Genomic DNA, 14,263 nt, shown 5'->3' with positions numbered 1-14,263 from the left:
TAATTGTTTTCTCTTCTAGAGAAGCAAAGAGTGGAAACAAGAGGCCATTGCGACCTTGCCCAGTTAAGTCATGCAAGTGGGAAGGTTACCGAATAGATTATCATTTGCAACAGAAGCACAACATAAAGAAAGGGTCAAAAAGGTACAAGGCTCTTACCTCTCTATAATTTAACCAAAAATCAGACTGTACTAATGAGTCAGAGACTGCATGCAAGTATACCTCAGGTTCATACCAAAAATGGAAATAAAATGTATGTTTTACAGTAAGAATCACAAAACCATGACCAGACAGAAATATTTCAGGAATGGTTGTATCTTTCCTTGGCCAATCACAGACAAATAACATTCCTGAAAAATGTAATCGATTTGCACCGTAATGACAATGATGAATAAACCCATAATACCATAATTAATGTACCTAAGTGCCAAGATCTATTTTATAGACTGACAAATTATTTTATTGTGTTGAAATTTTCGGATATTGTTAAATTTTTGTTGTTCAATTTAAGCACAGTGTACATGTTTTCAAAACCAAAAAATAAACTTAAGTCAGATAGATTTATAGGTTATTTTGATAACACATATAGTTCATTTTCCACTGTTTCAGTGTATTTGTTTCACAAACAGGGATATTCTGCCGTCTTGTAAGTCTGAGTATATTATGTTTTTGTTGAAAGGAATGAAATTGTCTAGTTGTTCTTTAGTCATTTAAAGGAAATATTTTTTACTGTTGTGAAAAGTTACTTTGAAATTCTCAAATTAATCATTTATCAACGTAATAATAAAAACTATCATAATAAATTATTAATAATTTTACTGATTTTTGATTGCATGCACAGTTACAAATACATTTATACAATATTGTAAGTAGAGCATTTTCACAAGTTCCATATTATTTATTACTTTGATATTGAACAACGAACAGTATCAACAAAATATAATATATTGTTTGCCCGTTACTACTGCAAAACTATGATTAATGCTGTATGCTAACATGAAAATAAGCTATGAAAATTTGTACATGCTTCCTAAACTAGATTATTAGTAGTCTTATTAATATTTGCTAGTAAGATAAGAAAGTTTGTTATGGCAATAAGTTTAAAACGTCCACAGGAATAACATTTGGCAAATTCTGTTGATCCTGGCACTGCTGTTTTAATTTACAAAACTCAACAATTACATTCGATGCGGCAAAAGACCAACATCTGAACTATTCCTTGCCTTTTATTCTATTTAGATTGTTAATGTTAAATGAGCTCTAATAAAAAGTAAAATACCAAAATGGAAGCACTGTTTGAGTGAATGATACCAATAGTGACCAATAATTAATTGTGCAGCTGTGATCAGTTTATCCTCTCCAGCCTTGAAATGATTCGTTGTCTGCAACCTTTATCACTATCCATTTTAACTATGTACATTTCACATAAGTACAGACAGCACAACTACAGACAGTAGTCAAGTCCTAAAGAAAACATTGCACACTATTGAGGCTGGATATGGCAAACCTAAAAGTGTAAATTGTGTATTTTTAAGTAACCTTCCTATCAGAGGTCTGAGAGCTGGGCGAGAGGAACCCCTTATCTCAATCTCATTGACAAGTACAGATGTATACTGACAAAGTGTTGGAAAAATATCCAAAATACTCCCAGACCAAGATATATCAATTAACAGCAAATTGAAAAAAGTAAAAAACAAATAAATAAATACATATTGTCTTCAGCAATTAAATTTCACAATCAGGCATTCCTGTCAATCACATGTAACTGAAATGTATGAAAACCTTTTATAAAGAATAATGTGGACTGAAAAATATAGGAAATTTTGTACAATATTTGTGCAAGTTGCAGTTTTGAATGTTATAGTAACTTCCTAAAAGATATAATACTTAGAAGCTTACAATAGAAGCTTAATAGACAGAAAAATGGAAAGTATTTAAAAAATATAAGAGAAAAATCGAGTTTCCAGATGGGATTTTTCTCTTATATTAGGAATTGTTTATTTCATATTTAAAAAATGCAGATTAAATTGTTGTCTGTATAAAAGTAGGTGTTTCAGAGTTTTTATTTCACTTACTCCAAAAGTGAAGATATCAATGAATCAATTTTTCTTCAAATAACCAAATTTTGTTTAAAAAAATTAGAAATAAGTTAGCTACTGTAGCTAGTTTTCAAAAGCAATAATTACCTATTTAAAATTATGAAAATTGCAAATTGTGAAAACTGGTTCTAGAATGTTTTGCAACCATGTTTGCTTATTATGAAAGTGGTAGTCAATCACTCCCAGGTAACCATGCAAAGATACCCTTTCCTAGCTCTGTTACCCTGGGGTAACAGATTAGCAATAAAACTGAGATACAAGGAAAGAACGCTTACCAATATATAACATGTTGATCTTGACATTTTTGGAAAATTTCATAATCTCAGAAGAGTACATGTAGAAGGAACTAAAGTTGAAATTGTGTAACTTTGCCTTTAACACAAACATTTAGTTATCAAGCTTGATTTGTTTTAAAAGAATTGATACGTAACTAGTACTGCAATTATATCTCAAAATAAATAAATTAAAAATCTTCAGGGTTGACTCGAGTTAATCTTCTTATGGCTTGCTCTATGGCAGTTTCGAAAAATGCATCCGATTAGTATGTGCCATTTTTGGATGGCGTTGCATCATACAAGTGGTAGAGAGGTGTGCCATTCTCGAGCTACTTGATGACACTGTTGGTCATGTCAGTTACTAGTCGATATTCATTAGATGATGATGAAATCGTGTCTAACCAGTGTCCTTTTAGTGCGCTGCCACTTGATGCTTTTAGAATAGTGCCCAATTTCAGCGAGCACAAAAAAAGCCAAAACTTCTCATCCTCTCCTCCACTCAGCACAGGAATAATGACACCACCATCATGCTCTGCGTCATGTTGAACATTTTGCCAAAGCTCCTTCCATGCATCTGTATCAAAATATGTGATGCCGTATGACTGTAGGATCCACATTTCACGATTACTGAATGTGAGATCTACAACCTCGGTTTCTTCTTCTTTTATGATGCCACCACCACTAAGTGCACGCTTTGACACTCTGTCTCCAGCAATGTGGGCTAACAGGGATGCCACTATTTGTTGAGTTGCTTCTGTTGGGATGGACTCTTGATCAATTGGAGTCTGAACAGCATCATCACTATTCCCTTGCAATGGGGCTGGTTTGAAGATGATACTTTCTTAAGCCTCAAGAACTCTCCTCATTTGCTTCCCGCCATACATGAAAGGCTTCCGAAAAGGCAAATCTTCAGGACGTCCCTCAACCTCAAAACCACCCTTGAGGTATGGCACTCTTGAAGATTTTCCAACCATTTGACCTAAAGGTAATGGGAAAACTAAGGCAGCATATAATAATTAGGTGTGCATATGGATTTCATCATACAGGTGTTATTTTTGATGATTAAAATACATTCTTCATGATCTTTTAATGTTAGCTAACATACATCACACTCATGATTTGTACACTTACAAATTCTCAAGATAATTTTAACCAAAAAACAAGCTTCTGTATATAATAATTCTGTTTCTATTTTGAATAGTCTATCAAAGAAAATATATGGGTAAGCAAATAAAAAGTTGAAGTTGGAAAACGAATTGATTACTACCAGTATTTGTGAACCTGTTCTTTTTTGCAATTTTAGCACTAAGATTTTAGAGAATGTAATAGTTTCCTAGGGCTGTTGAGACTTCCCAAAACTCGCATATTTTGATGAAAATATTGTCTGGTGTATCCTTTATTTTAGAGTTTTTTGTGATATATTTAGCATAGCCCCATAGATAACCCTGATAACAATAATCTAAGGGCCTTCAATTGGCTGTGCCAGTAAAAGCAACTATAGAATGATTAAGAAACCTGTATCACTAAGAACAGAAAGTTTTATAAAACGTTGGAGGAGCTCCAATAATTATTCATTATGGCTTACCCTTATAGGAAATACCAATATGACATCATTGACATTTTTGAGTAATTATGATATTAATGATAATGTAAAAGCTAATATAAACATTCTCAAACCATAACAAGATTGAGTATATAGGTGGTATTTAATGATGTTGGTCCCAAACCCAAAGAACAATATCTTTTATAAGATCTACGAATAATATAGAAAAATTCACTGCCTGACGAGTGAATTCCACGTTAAATTTCACGCGAAAACCGATATCGCACGAATCGCGAGGCGATGAGTGCGATATCGGTTTTTCAAGTGAAATTTAACGTGGAATTCACTCGTCAGGTAGTGAATTTTTCTTGAATCGCATAACTGAATAAAAATAAGAAAACAAGAAATTAAAATGGCAATGTTAATGTTTGATTTTATTCCGTAAGCGTGCCCTTAAGAAAGCCATTTTAAAGTCAACTGTTAGAACTGTCATTGTTAAGGGAATGGAAAGCAAGGTAAGTCGCTCACGTTTGAATCGTCGACAATTTTAATTGTCCCTCGTGAATTTTTCTTGAATCACATAGCTAAAGCCACCAAATCACTGGGCGAAACCAGATGTTTTGTATTTTTGTGCGCCCCGCCAGTGCGCAAACAATGGAAACCCTTTCAAAGTCAGGTGTCAATATCTAGCGAATAGAGGGAACAAGATATTTATAGAATGAAAACCACTTTTATTTCAAACTCGTGGAGAAAGCGGTGCCTCACATTTTACAATCTTCAGCAAAAAGCTAAAAGTACACAATACGGAGTTATTTAAGACAGAGATTTGCCTGCTATCACTCAACTTGGCAAAATGTGGCGCCGACAATCAACAACTGAATGGTCAAATCCTCAAGCGAAATGAAAATTTCAAGCGTTCCGGTATCAAAGCAAGATCTACCAAAAAACCGGTATGTGCTTTACAGTTGTAAAAAAAGGTGTATTCAAAATGTAAGGATTAAGACTGGAATTTCTAGGTAAACTCTAGCGAAAAACAGTTCAGTTAAAATTCACAATTTTAACTGTTGTTCTTTCATCGCAGGGAGTCGCTCGTTGGTGTCAATGCTGGACTGAAAGTTTATGGAAATATTTACTGGATAATTATTAAAAGTTACTCCTGTAAACATTCCGCCAACTGCTCCTGCCATCAGAACGACTGGCATTGCTATCAAGGTCACTAGTAGCTGCTGTGTTGCTTGGCGTGGCTGAGCTATTGAAAACAATCTCCCGTAAAGCATGACTTGAATAGCGGTTGGTAGTTGTCGTGCTTGGCGTGGGTTGAAACCGGCCAACTTATTCGACATTCGCCGCTGTTTTTCCAGAGGATTATGGCTGTAGCTGGATATGGATTCCGGATTGGAATGGCCAGTGAGCTCTGATATCTCCACTGGGTCGAAATCATCACGGAGCGCTTGGATGACTGTTTTGCGACCACTCGAATTTGTGAATTTGCCGTCTAGTGTTTTTTAAAACCATGTTGTATCTGAAAGAGGCCCTTTCGTCGTCTGTATAGGCTACAATTGGTTTGGATGAATCGTGGTCGACTTTAAACGGTCTGAGAAATTCGGTTATAATGTTGCAAATTTATCTAAAAAGAGGATGTGCGGCTTGAAGGGTATTGGCGCACAATGAACTATATCCATTGAATTCTGATGAACTTTTGCGTACCAATTATCACACGATATTTTGTTCTTTCAGCTTAAAGGGCAAAACCCCAGGAACCTGCTTTAATAATAATAATGATAATAATAATAATAATAATAATAATAATAATAATAATAAAAGTATCATATATATTGCGCTTTATACAAAAGTTCTAAAGCACTTCACATAAGAAATAGACAATAGAATAATAAAACCTACAATACCTAGGAGATAAGATTTAAAGAGATAAGTTTTTCAAGATGACTTAAAAGCATCGACACCGAGACTACGCCTAATATAGCTGGGGCATATATAAATTTTTAAAGGGAAAAACCCCAGGAACCTGTTTTTTTCAGTTTCCTTTATATGTATACCTGCAATCACTTTGGATTATTGTTTTCTTCCGAAGAACAATTAAGCACAGTTGGGAACTTTTCATTTAGTCAACCATTACTATAGAAGGTAAGGACTTTCGTCTGCTGATGCTAAAGGCACAAAAATCGGTATAAAGGCAAGTATATTGATAACCACTACAGATATGCGTGTAACGAACGAGTTATACAAATTCGCTCCAGTAAAACCCTTAAAAACCTTTTGTAAACATTCGAAAACACCCGCGCTTCTTCAACTGTACAAGCTCTTGGATATATCTTTCCTGAAGGATCATTACAGATGTGCAACGATATCTTCGCCAAGCTTTCAGTACTGAATTAAGAGCGACTTTTTTTCAAGACCGCGTGAGAGGTTGCACATCGACCGAAAAATGACTATCCTCATATTTCAATCAGAGACACCTTATAGTAAACATGGAAACGTGGTAAGGTATTATTTTCCGGACTTACTTCTTTGTCCTAGAATATTCACGAAACTGAAACGAGTGTTGGTAGCCATAAAATGGCGGAAATCAGGGCCCCGAGTAGAGGCAAATGAACTTTGTTCATGAAAATCAACAATATTTCAAAATCCAAATATCACATTTCGCAGCAAATTTTCAATTAACAATTTGACCATGCGGTATATCTAAGAATCGGTTCAGGTTAAGCTCATGGTAAGTGGAAATAATGTTGTTTTCGGGGATGTAAAAATTAGTTTGGGGCTTTTCATTTCCGCACAGAAAAACTAGGCAGAACTTTAAAAGAATCGCAAGATGGGCATTTACGTCACGACATACTCTAATTAGACACCCTGTGGTTAACTCTAGAGTTCCAAGCACATTTGAGCAGTTCACACTGTGTTCGATCAGAAAATCAATACAATACGCTAGCCTAGTTTTTATCACTGCTTTCGTGTCAAACGTTCATGCATTTTCTCAGGGCGAGGTTGTTTACAATATCACATTCCGTAAGCAAGCAGAGGACGTCTGTTTTTCTTGGCATATTCGAACATATTTAAGTTTTAAGAAAGTTCTCGGGTAAAATTGAGTCTCATCGTGAACTAAGATTTTAACAAACTTGTCAATGTGATAATTTTTCTTATTAGTAAGTCGTTACATGCAGAATTGAATGTAACTGATTGCTATCACACACTTAGAAGAGCCAGGAAGCAGAACACAAAACAACAAAGAACTATAACACAGCAAAGGAAAGAAAGGAAAATTATGATGAAACTAAACGCATAGCTGCGTGAACTCGGGCTTTCAATATCGCACATCTGGAGTTATCTTCAGGGGACTGCCACATTATCATTGTTACTGTCTTCACGAAATTTCGTCATTGCTGGTCATAAATAAGTCTACTTGTGTTTATTTTTGTCAGCTGGAGTGTCATGAATGTTGTGATGGTACTTGACAACCATCAAAATAACATATTACCATATAGGAGTAGGTTCCTACAGATGCCAAAGGTTGAGAATCAAAGATTTTTCAATGACTTCAAAGGCCAAGTTTAAGAAAATTGAAGTAATCTTGATTAATAGTACCAGTGTAGCTTTTATTGTATTGAGATTCATAGTCAGTCTTCGACACATTTTAAAGTGTGGCTAATTCTGTCTGCATTAAAAATGATTGTCTGGTTAACTGAGACAAACTTGAATACGACTGATTTCCTATATTCATTACTGTTGAGGATATTCCTCAACAAGGTGTTATGTTTTAGTCCGTTCCTTTCTCATTTTTTTTTTTTTATGTCACGTAGACCACAATCCTTCAGTAGTAGTTTTACTCGCTACCCCTTTTTCGCACGTGGTGAAGCGCTTGTAAAATTTTAGGTACGTAAAACTGTTCCTTTTCTGTCGCTTACCGCCCTTCACCGTGTGGTTTTTACGGCTCCCTGAGTCTCGTAATCTTTGATGAAAGGGCGACCGGATCGTTTTGTAAATATTGGTATTCTTCGCCGTCATTAAACTTGTTGGTCGAAGCGCTGTTCTGTTATTATTTGACATCTTGGCCGCTTTACGTGTCCGACCCGGATAATTATTGACACGAGATCATTAGCAGAATTGATTCCTTATTTGTTATTGTAAATCAAAGAGCAGAAACTCATTGCAACACATTGTTTTTCTGAGTTTGTCCAAATACCAACTCATTAGCTTGGCTATATGGTGCCGCCACTGTTTTGCTAGGGTCGATGTATATTGAAGTAGGACCAGGGTTTTTCTCTATATCTGAACTCAGTTGAAACTTACAATACTTTGGTAGGTGGGTTTGACTCTTTTAAAGACACATGGGTCTAATTACAAGAAAACATTGATAAATACCCACTTGCTCTATATGCCTTCACAGAACAATTCAACAAATACTTCTTCTCGTGTCGTGTAACTTTATCTAATCTTACCCTCTTCGTATTAAGCTTACAAACATTCCTTGTAACTCTTCTAACCTTCACATAACGACGTAGCCAAGAGGACTTCGGTGTGCTTGGACGAATATGCTCATAAACAAATTCGATTCATTTAGTTCTCTGCCCTTTCATCTGGGACATTTTAGAGTAGCTTCTGGTATTCTACTGGGTTCTCGATCATATTTAAATACACGGTTGTGTTTACATGTAAACAGAATATGAGATAGCTCGTTAGATAGAGCAGCTTTCGCTTGATATTTCTCGATACAAGGTTCACTCGTCAAGATCGCTCGTAAATTGACCTCTCGTAAAGTTCGCGGACCGACTAGTTCCCAAGACGTTCCACAAGTTTTAGCGTGGGTTTACCGCGAACAGTGTGTGACTTTGCATGTATATTGAGCGTAATAGCCATCGAATTTCTTTCGCGTGCATCAAGCAAGGAATTGTCCACGAAAGCAGCCATTGCTTTAAACCATGCACTCTGGGGTACATTCTGCGCATGCGCTTACACTTCGCGCATGCGCTGTAGTGGAACTGCGTTTTTGTGACTGAACAGACACACGAAAAAAAAAAACAAAACAAAAAACAAAAAACAACCGTTTTTATACCTGGGGTGTTTTCTCCGGAAAGCTCGAGTAAAAAAAGATTAGGGAAAGGATCAAAAGTCAGAATAAAGACGAAACAGAGGCAAAGTACCAAATAATTGAAATAGACCACCAAGGTGAACTAGAATTGAGGATAAATGTATAATGAACGATTTTAAATTTGTGATCCCAAATATAAACAAAGAATCTTAGTTGAGTTAAGAAAGTTCTTCCTAAATTGGAAACTGTTCGCAAACTAAAACAACTGTATCGAGAAAAATGTTATTCCTTTAATACCTCAGCTAATGTTACTTTAGCTAAAAGTCGTCCCGTAAAGTTATATCTGAACACCTAAAGTTTGTCAGCAATACCGATGTTGAGGTCCTAATAGATTTCATTTTAGATCGAGCGCCAATTCCCAACACACCTCCAGCAGTCGGAGTAGATCACCTGTTCTTTAGGCGTTGGATGAAGGAGAGGTCACAAAGATGCGGTACATTCTAGAAGGGTTACGAGCCCTAGTAAGGCATCTTTCTAGGACAATTATTTAGCTAACCCTTTTTTCAGGTTTTTCTCTTCTAGAATTATTCTTCTGAGTACGTTTTCCAAAATGTTGCACAGCGCTGGTCTAGTCAAATCTTTCTCAAGATTTTCTTTAAATTTGTTATTTTGCTTGTGGAGGCTTCAGGAGGCAGCCTTCTTTATTACGGAGGCTGCGCTAAGGAAGAAAAATAAGCAGTTACCACAAAGAACAACTTCTTACTAAATTAGCGTGAGGGCCGTACTAAGGATTATTTCCCCGAAATCGTAGCAGTACGGAACGAGCGCAAAGAGGTGTGTACAGAAACTACCGAGGGCGGTATAACTCAGAATCGGTTCAGGTTAAGGTCATCTCGCCATGGGAAATTATATTGATTTTCTGATCGAACGCGGTGTTAACTTCTAAAATGTGTTTGAAATTCCGGAGTTAACCACGGGGTGGCTTATAGATTATGTTTTGACTTAAAAGCCGACTTTGCGATTTTCACAAATTTCAGCCTGGTTTTTCCGTGCGGAAATGAAAAGTCCCAAACTAATTTCAACAATATATCCGCTTGCCATGAGCTTAAACTGAACCAATTCTGAGTTATAACGCATTGTGAAAATGATAATTGAAAATTTGCTACGAAACGTCATATTTGGATTGAAATATTGGTGATTTTCAAAAGCTTTCCGCGAACTCCAAATTAAATGAAATGGTCCCATTTTAGACTTGCACCCTACCCCAGTCCTACTGATACAAATTCATAAAATTGATGCGAGTTTGCTTTCTTTTGAGCTTTTCATGGACCAAGTCCATTTGCCTCTACTCGAGGCACTAATTTCCGCCATTTTACGGCTACCAACGCTCGTTTCAGTTTTCGTGAATTTTCTAGAAGAAAGAAGCAAGTCGGGGAAAAAAAACTTTCCCACGTCATTATGTTAACTACAAAGTGTCTCTGGGAAAAAATAGGAAGGTCTTCAATTAGTCGACCATGTGCCACAGTTTTCGATTTTCACTCGGTCAATTCACAAAGGCGCTCTTAATATTTAGACTTTTCAGATTCAATCTATAACCTGAAAGAAATGGCAGTCAAACCCTGTAGTTGAGCTGATTATGTGCTGGTTACGCAAAATGTAACCTAGTAGTTATTATGACACTGCTCTTTTCACTTCTGCAGCTTTTCTTTGGTCCTTTCTAACAAAAGTAAGGCATCTTCAACCCAATCATTGACTTGCAATCCTCTAGCACCTTTAGTTTTGGTGCTCTGGCTCATGGCCTCTGGGTTCTGTTGTCCATTAGATTTTAATCCAGGAAGTCGTGAATGCAAATCTTTTGGCCACCATCGAATCGGTATTAAGTGCAAAGGAATATCGCAGTTACAAATGAAGTAGGCTTGGGGTAAACTAACAATTAAGGCTGAGCAACTTGGAACTTTATATCTTTTATCTTCGTAAAAGTATCGATTGGAGCAAAACAAGTTCATTAACTCTTTTGAAATTCGCTTTTCGTTTTTCAGACCGTTGGATGAAAATGAATATTGATATTAGCGCAATATAAGTTAATATTCGATGATTTTAAACTAATTAGGCAGAATAATATTTGTTTTGCAACTTTAACATCGCCTGAAAGCAGACCCACCCAAAGCCTTACAGAGGTAACGTTTTTCTCTTCTTTCCAATTCTGACTATTATTCCTAACATACAGTGGGGGTAATTTAGTCGACGCTTGAAATTACTTAATGCGGAAATGTTTTCCTTCGTTTAAATATTTGAATAATGACCCAGTTTGTTAGAAAGGACCAGAAAGAGCTTCATCCAATATTTCCATTCATCAGCAGCCTTCAAACACGATTTTTACAATCAATTTGTATTATACCATAACGTACATAACACAGCCGTCTCGTTTAACACCCTATGCTGAAAAAAACTTTAAACCTATTTACACGCAGCAAATATACAAATTCCCTGAAGGATGGGAGGTCTTACATTTGGATCAATGGTTTAAATAGACGTTCGAACAATACAGGTTCTCCCCTGGCATTTTAAACTTGCCTTAGCATACATGTATCTCGAAAATCATACATTATGCAGATAGTGGATAATTCATTTGTTAGTTTTCACTGGACATATACATGTATTTTTGTTTAAATTGAACAGATGAGCAAGGCATCTTCAATCCGGTCATTAACTTGCAATTCTTTAGCACCTTTAGTCTTGGTGCTCTGGCTCATGGCCTCTGGGTTCTGTTGTCCATTAGATTTTAATCCAGGAAGTTGTTGGTGCAAACCTTTTGGCCACCAAGGAATCAGTATTAAGTGCAAAGGAATTACAAACGTACCGCGTGAGCTTCCCCCCAACACGGCAATACTGTAAGTACCTTCTTGCAACTACGTTCTTGTATTAGATCCTGTTAGGAAACTGAAAGACAAAGACAATCGATAACCTTCGTCTCAAGTCAATCCTTTTGTACTACACTGCACCTTTATCAACTTTTTCCTCTTTAGGCATTTGTCAAACAATCAACTGAGCTCCTCGTGGGCTGAGGCCGAGGAAAATTTTTGTATCACACATCACACACTAACATAAGAAGCAATCATTTGCATAGCTGAGAGGGCTGAGCAAATGTTGTAATGTTTCGATCAATAGCGTAATCAATCCCGTATCCCTTGCATGTTTCTTTGATTTTGTTGGCGCGATAAGCTTTTTTTGGACAACAAATCAAATCTCAAGTGTTGTGTTCATTTTATTAAGCTTCGAAGATACGTACCATTAAACAGGACTACATCGTTCTTTGTGGCGTTTGTTATTGAGATGGCATTTCCAAGTTTTTATATATTTACTTATTTTCTTTGTTCCTAAGTACCAGCCTTTTTTAATAGTTCTAAATCTAAATCTATATCCAAATATCGTTATGTCGGCAAAATCGTTTAATACATCACGCCAACTCTAAGATAAAAATAAGTGAAGCTATACTAAATATGCAACACTATTAAAAACGATTGAAAATTATTAAAAACTATTTAAAACTACCGATAAATAAATTTAAGTTAGTTTGCTTTTAAAAATACGGAGGGATTGGTTGGAAACAGTTTCTTTTGGGAGTTTGTTCCATTCAGTTATTGCCCTGGGGAGAAAAGGAAAGTCTAAAAATATCTTTAAGTACTTTCAGTACAACGAATTTAAAATCATGGCTTCCTCGGGTTCTCCTTTCTTTGTTTGTTATCAAATAATCCTCCCAATCCCATCTAGGAGGCCGTGGCACATCTTGTACATAGTGGAGAGCCTTCCATGTCTTCTCATTGTTTCAAGTGCGTCCCACTGTAGATCTTGCAGCATTTCCGTCACGCTCATTGTTCGATCGTAATTTCCAGTGACAAAGCGGGCTGCTTTCCGCTGTACCCTTTCTAGAGCGGCTCTATCTTTCTGGTAATGTGGGTCTCATGCGCTACAAGAATACTGGTGTTTTGGCCTCCCAATACACGGTTTCTTTCACTGACTTTGGACAATTCCACAGGTTTCGCTCGATAAGCCCCAGGACCTTATTTTCCCTAGATGTGATTGTTTCAATGTGTGGTGACCTCCTCATTTTATTATCGAGCATTACCCCCAGATAAGGGTGAGATTCCACTTCTTCTAAGATTTGTCCACAGAATACATATTCTCGCTTTGGAGGATCTCTCTTGGTTGTAAAAGACATGATGTTACACTTTGAAGGATTAAGTTCCATCTTCCACGTTTGTTGCCAGTCTTCTAATCTATACAAGTCCTCTTAGAGATCGGCTGTGTCTTCATCACAACAAATTGTCCCATATAACAATGAATCATCAGCAAAAAGTCTAACAGTAGATTTAAGAGTATCAGGTAAGTCATCTATATACATTAAGAACTGTAGCGGTCCTAAGACTGTTCATTGGGGAACACCAGATGTCGTAACTACATGGGCAGATGATGCCCCCTCAATTACCACTGATTAGGTACGCTGTGTTAGGAACGATTCAAACCAGTTAAGTAGTGGGCCACGAATTCCGTAACAAACAAGTTTCTTCAAGAGTCGGCGATGGGGAACTTTGTCGAATGCTTTTGAAAAATCAAGGATTGCGACGTGAATTGTTCAGTCACTTATTATTTGAAGTCAAAATTTGAGAAAGCTATTCTAATTTTTCTCACCTATAGCAATCTCTTCTGCCATAGCAATCTCTTAAGCGTGCCCAGGGCTGAACTTAAAGATTAATAATAACTGTACATCAACATTTCTGGACTTCTATTTTAATAGGATCTCAAATTTGTGGAACAATATACTTAATGACGTTAGGCAGGTTGAGTCCATCTACTCCTTTAAGCGTACGTTTAAGTCGTTTTATTTTAAGAGACTTTTCAACGTTTTTGATGGTGACAACTTTCGTACCTTTGAAATAATTCCTCCTAAATGTCGCCGAGTAAATACCCTTGATGCGTGCACTTGTTAATCAGCCTATTTAGTATATTTAAGTTATTAGGTTAATATTTAGGAGAGAGTTGGGCTGGAGCTTAAACTTAGTAGGCGACTTATGTCCTATTGTTTTTGCTCCGCCACTGCTTTGTCAAATCCTTAAGTAAATGAAGTGAATAATCAAATTAAAGACCTTTTCTCAGCGCACATTCCAGCTTCGAAACTTGACAAAGATGAACGTATAGTTTGGGTTTGTAAATGTATAAATGCCATCAGTGTAATGTAATATATATGTTCCCTTGAGAATTTAAACAGGCTGGGAAGACCCTATTTTTACTAGGTGATTTTAATAT

The 14,263-nt window shown here is 36.4% G+C and overlaps 1 protein-coding gene and 1 long non-coding RNA gene across 2 annotated transcripts in view; both read left to right on the top strand.

Annotated features, from left to right (window-relative positions):
• LOC111347096 (uncharacterized) overlaps positions 1-14,263 on the top strand; it is a 104,205-nt gene that overhangs the window by 66,171 nt on the left and 23,771 nt on the right. The window lies entirely within an intron of this gene.
• On the top strand, positions 4,409-7,952 carry LOC148733814 (uncharacterized). Its single transcript, XR_016000872.1, has 2 exons — positions 4,409-4,865; positions 4,997-7,952. It is a non-coding gene; the product is annotated as an uncharacterized LOC148733814 (long non-coding RNA).

This window comes from Stylophora pistillata, chromosome 4 (assembly GCF_964205215.1).
Source record: "Stylophora pistillata chromosome 4, jaStyPist1.2, whole genome shotgun sequence".
NCBI classification, from domain to species: Eukaryota; Metazoa; Cnidaria; class Anthozoa; order Scleractinia; family Pocilloporidae; genus Stylophora; species Stylophora pistillata.
The sequence above is the reverse complement of the archived record's forward strand: the minus strand, read 5'-3'. Positions and strand labels throughout refer to the sequence as shown.